This window comes from Stegastes partitus, unplaced genomic scaffold (assembly GCF_000690725.1).
Source record: "Stegastes partitus isolate 25-593 unplaced genomic scaffold, Stegastes_partitus-1.0.2 Scaffold0, whole genome shotgun sequence".
NCBI lineage: Eukaryota > Metazoa > Chordata > Actinopteri > Pomacentridae > Stegastes > Stegastes partitus.
In genome coordinates, this window is record NW_007577731.1 from 109,387 (window position 1) to 115,762 (window position 6,376).

The window sequence follows — 6,376 nt, forward strand, 5'->3', positions numbered from 1 at the left end:
GAGAGAGAGAGAGAGAGAGAGAGAGAGAGAGAGAGAGAGAGAGAGACGGCCATTGCATGAGAAAACAGAGTTAGCAGGACAGGATAGCAGAGGTGAGCTGGAAGCAGAAGAAGAAGAAGTGATGCTCCTCTGTGCTGCATTGGAGCATCAGAAGTTTCTTAGAGTCAGAGTGTTGAGTTGGTGTTTCCGTGTGACCAACCTGCCTCCGTGCCAGCAGCAACAACAGGTCAATCAATACTTCAATACTGCGTGTGTGCACATTGTTTTTTAAAAGGTGATTCCATTTTCCTTTTTTTTTTTTTTTGTAATATTGAGTTCTGTCCTCATGTCACAACATGATCCATCCGATTCACACAATATCCTCTGCAGGGCTACACAGATATTTGGCATAATCCAAAACGTGACTGTGGAAATACTTCAGAGGACAGATGATTAGTAAAAGATGGAAGCGTTTTTCAGAACGTAAGGGAGGAGCTGCAGCAGACAGTCCTCCGTGATAAGCATCAGGCTCAACCGTCTGCTCTGAAGCTGGGCCGAAGCAGCGCTCACTCCCTCACATATATCTGGAACCATTGAATGAAACCGAAGAGAAACACTGGAGAAAAGCTGGTTCATCATCATGAGCACCACACAGCAGTCCATTTGTGCTGTGTGGCTGAAGATGCGTGTCATATGTTTTGATGTTTGATGAATAACGGAAACTTGTAACCCCACGGGGGACAGAGGCCGCACAGATCTCTGAACTATTCTGGATCATACGCACAAATCAAACGACGATAGCTGTCAGACTTTCCCCAGGAAGAGTGTCTTTATGTAATCCTCATGTCGTCACAGAGCTCATCCTTTCTGCTCCTCTGCCCAAGTTAGATGAAGCTGACAAAACACTGCCAAACTCACTGATCTGGGAATAATAGCTTCCAATAAAATCAAGTCAGAAAAACCTAATAAACCATTTTTCATCTTCCTAAAATATCTGCGTTAAATAAATTCCAGTCAAAGTTCTCTTTACTCTCCTCTGATCCATCCCAGACTCACATCCTCCTCAGAGGCCCTTTGTCCACATTTCACAGCACAGCGGCCTCTAGTGGAGGACAAAAGAAAACTCCTCTTTATATAGAAGAGACTGTGAGCATCCTGAACAGTTTGAACATACAGGGTCCCCCATGGGAGGGCTGGTATTAGACTGTGATTCACACTGAATATGAACCTAGAGTGATTTATACATGGAGAACGCTACATACATCACATGGATTCTTGACATCTTCTGCTACCGCCAAAATGATAAGAACTGAGGATTAAAAATGGCATTTCAGTCGTTGTTAATTGGGCTTTCATCTTACCAAAGGAAAACAGACATTTTTGTCCATCAAATACTCAGAAATAACACAAAAACTCTTAGATCTCTGTCAAACAGTGCACCACAGGCCCATTGCCTTAACTTTGCATGGACCAATCATGCTTGCTGTCTTTTGCAGTCACCCGCCAGTGAAGCAGTAATAAAACACTTATTATACAAGCTATGAACAGCTTAGCTGCAGATCTTAACTTTGCTGTATTTACCTTTCAAGCAGTTCTTCCGACCGACTGCAAACCGATGTGATGACGATGCCCATCAGATAAGACCAGATCAGATCGTACTTTATTCCTCCACAGTGGAGAAGCTCACTTGTTGCAGCAGGAAAGAGCACGAAAAGTAACAGGAAGAAGAGAAAACAACTGAATCTATAAATAGGAAGAGCTGAGAAATACAGTAAAGCCATACACTGTAGATCCATGTGATGGAAACTATGATTTAAAATAAAATCGATAAATGAAATATGATGCAGTGTGATAACGGACATGAGGCTGATGTGTTGCACACAGCATGGGGCGTACTGCACGTGAGACACCTGGGTATAAATACAGCCAAACCCTATGAGCCCTGACCCCAGTTGTGTTTGCTTCATCAATGACAGACAGAACGGAAACTAAACTGACAGTCATAGCAGAGCTGGCCTGTGAAAACGACTTTCACACCAGAAGATCCCTCTGACATGGTGTCTGAAGTGGAAAAAGAGCTTCGATCAACTTGGACACTAAGTGAAAATAACTGTGTGGGTATGTTCTATATTTGAGCTGCCTGCGACATTTATTTTCCGCTGGACCCCCAGTTTGTTTAATTCCTCCTCCTTGCCAGTCATCCTGCTATAACTCATCTCCATCCATTTATTCCAGCTCTGAAAAATGGGACACTGCACAAAAGCCTGCAGAGGGAAACTTCCTCAGCGGCCTGACCTCAGGGCTGCCTAATATAAAAGCTGACATGTTGAATATCTGCGCTGCCCTGAAAACATCTTAGTTTCCAGATTGAAATCCCCCTCGCTGGACTTTTGCCCTCTAATATTTAGACTTCTAACAGACACACTGAAATTAATGAAACCGTAGGGCTCAAGTGTTTCAGTAAAGCCTGGAAATGAAACGCAGCTTCTAATCAAACCCAAAGACCATTGTTTAAAGAGGTGAATGAACCTGTAAACACCTTTCGTGTTTTCTGGTAGGAAATGGTTTCTCAGGAAGGTTTCTTACTCGTTTGCTGCCAGTAAAACAAAGGCAGGTTTTTACAGGCTCGGCTCGAGTTTCTCTTGGGCTTTTAGTTTTATTTCACTGAGGTGAATGTGATCTAACATCAGTGCGACGACGTGGAGACACCTTGTAACGGCCTCCATGTGCAGCGTGCCTACATCTGAGTGTGTATGCTGGGAGTAAACACTGGCACAGACCCAGGAGGCATGGGCATAAGAGCTGGGTTTACAGCGCTTTACGAGTTTCCACAACAGGCTCCTCTCTTGAAGAAACCTGGAGGCGTTTTTAAAACACTGACAATGAAACACACTGTCCCCTCACAGCAAAAAAACTAATCGAAAAACCCAAATATCTGCTTGTTTCTGTGTCATTCCACATGTGTATGTATATATATATATATATGTATGTATGTATGTATGTATGTATAATTATGTATGTAAGCATGTTTACGCTAACTGCTTTTTCTTGCTCTCTCAAAAAGGTCAGATCATCCATCCATCATCTCTACACCTTAATCCTCACTAGGGTCATGGGGGGCGGAGCCTATCCCAGCTGACTCAGGGTGAAGGCAGGTTAACCTGGACAGGTAACCAGTCTATCACAGGGCTACACTTAGAGACAGACAACCAAGCACACTCACATTCACACCTACGGACAGTTTAGAATCACCAATTAACCTCAGCATGTTTCTGGACTGTGGGAGGAAGCCGGAGAACCCGGAGAGAACCCATGCTGCACTGGGAGAACATGGAGACTCCACGCAGAAAGATCCTGGGTGTCCTCACCGGGACGCCAACCAGCAACCTTCAAGCTGTGAGACCACGGTGCTAACCACCAAGACACCTGCAGCCCAAGTTAGGCTTAACTGATCATATAACATTGTTAACCAAGCAAATATTTAATTGGCATTGCAATCCTCAGCCCAACGTGATGCAATAACGGCTCATAAAGTTGTCAACAGGTAGCAGAGCGGAGACGGCTGATAGCAGGACTGCTCTGTTCAAATGAGAATTATGACCGCTATCACGGGTGAATGGATTTAAAGTGTTTGAGGCCCCAGCAGGAAATATCCAGGTGTTAGATGTGTTTAGTTGGCGTCACTTTGCTGCTGACAGACCACAGTATGTGCTTAACAAGTAGATGGAACAACAAACTGCAGCTTCAGCGACAACACGGAGGTCGCCGAGCTCTGTTTACTGAGATGATGCCACTCAGCTGGAAAAGGCTCACAGAGCTCAAGAAAAAAACACTCACACCAGTAGGAAATTAGGCTCGGCAGGTTTTCAGATACGTCTTCTAATCCAGACCTATCAGGAAGAAGTCACTGTGGGTGTAGATCAGCTGCACGCTGCAGTCCTAAATAAATAAAAGCTAAAAACGATGTCAAACACCAATGTGGAACAATCCTGCACCTGCAGTGTCCTCAGCAAACATCAGCTCATGTGTTCATAGAAGACAAAAACCCTTTAAATTATTACACTATGAGAGTCCAGGTCATCTGAATTTACACGAAACAGAAGCTGATTCTATTCTGGTACCAGACAGTGAGCATGACTGAGATGCGGCTGTACATGCGCATCTTGTGGTTTCTATCAATTTCATGAGATAAGCTTGAGGGCAGCCATGTTATAGTGATGAGCACTGCTGCCTGCACAAAAATAAACCAAAAACACATGAATATCTGCAGCTGAGTGGAGTAACTTCAGTGAAACAAAGACCAAGCACTGGCACATCAGACTGCACTCGAAAAACACGCAAAGAACATCAGATGGTGAGAAAAGGCGCAATACAGACCTGATTTACTGGCAAGCCTGTCAAAGGTATCGCACCAGAGATGATAGTTTCACAGGATATTTATGCGCTCCAACAAAATCCTAACATACTGAGTATTCCTTACATATCTTCAATACGTGCACAGTATGTTTGCATTTAGACTTTAGGAACTAAGCAGAACTTCAGCCCATACATTGGTGGTTCCACTACCACAGTTAGCTGCAGCTGACATACTCGCCTAAATACTCCTAAACAGGTACACAGGCAAGAGCAAATGACCTGTACTGCTAAATCTAAGCCAGAATACTGTGGTTCCTCTGGTCATCTCTGCGGCCATCACGGCCCCACAGCTCCAGACTCTACCTGGGGGTGTGAGCCAGGGTGAAGCGACGCCTCTGGAGGTTGATGCTGCGGTTCATCATCAGCTTTCTGAAGAGCAGAGGGGAGTTTCGAGGAGACCCACGCGGGGATTCCTTTGGCGAATCTTTTGGGGATCCACTTGTCGAACTCGCCTTGGACCTGGGAATGAGCTGGATGAGGGGAAGCCGGGCCACCTTTTTTTCCCGGGGCATCTCATCGACTTCAGACTGCTCTTCCTCAGAGCTCTCAGAGCACAGGTCACTCATGGTGAGCGGAGGACGGTCGGCGGTCGGGCAGGGACTCCCTTTGCTTGGCGTTGGCAATGGAGGAAAGTCTTTAGTTTGTCAGTCTCAGCTTTGTTTAGAGATTTTTTTGTGACGTGACCATGTGATGGTGGTGCATTAATTCCCGTGGCTCTCTCTTAACTGTCCAGGTCCAGGTGAAGCTAGAGCCTCTCATCCAGTCCTTGCTGCCTCAGATGAACAGACTCTGGGCCTGTTACTGATACGAGCAAAGCTTTCAAACAGACTGCTTTAAAAATAACAAACTAAACTTCCCAAAAAGTCAACTTAGCAGCTTGTCCGTTAGACTTCCTCTGCTCAGTTGGATCAGCCTCGTTGCTGTCTCCTTCCTGAAGACCACACTGACTGCCGTGTTGGGCAACAGGCTTAAACATTAGCGTTGATGCAGACTCCCTCCTCCCTCAGGCTTTGTTTACATTACTGCTAGGCCTGCCCTCTCTCCAACTAAATATGGACGACTGATTTACATGGACGGGAAGCTTGACAGATACCTCCCTCTGCTTCTTTCTCCCTCTTTCCAACCTTCCACCTCCCCCTCCCTCACTTGTAATCTTAAGGAACATATTGTTCATGCTCTTCAAACTGTGCTCCATAATTGCTTCCTCTCTAAGTTCCATCATATAAACACGAAGCCGTGGCCCGGCTCGGCCCTCCAGCTCACCTTTGCTACTCTGACTCCAGCACACTACAACTTTCACCTTTCTTGCACTCGTCCCAGCGTTGCATACTCAGAATTTGCCTCTGGTCCCTGAGGTGCTGTTTGTTGTGATTTCCTCAGAGACAGCCTCTCTGCCTTTCACATGCTCTGAGCACCAGGAAGAGTCACATGAAGGGCCTCTGACTATAAAAAGCAGAGGTAGATAAAAGCTATAGAGAGCATGGGTGCTGTCACGATGGCGCTCTCTATCTGTGACCAGAGGCAACATCATGTTCACCCCCACCCAGTCTCTTTGTTTATCGCTGCAGAGTGAGAAAGGGTCCTCCTGTGAACAAGGACTCACAGCTAAAGCCGGTGCTGCTGTCGAGAGTAACTGAAATAACCTAGGGAGCTGGAACCTATGATCAGCTGCTGGTGGGGAGAGCAGGGGAGAAAGACTCTTTGGTTGAAATCTCCTTATAAATATAGACTTTGAGCTACTTTATGGGATGAATTCTGGTGGCCAAATACAACACAAACATTGTGGATGTTATTTTAGGGCATGTCAAGTTTGAAGGAGTCTATCAAAGAGGATGAGACGTTTGATTTTTGCATCCCAACTTCCACAACACTCCTATATCAGAATCATTAAGACTCTCAGAGCAGGTCGATGACCTTTAATGATTAAAAGTCATCAACCTGCTCTGAGAGCCAGCACTGAGATTTTGCAATTAAATCTACA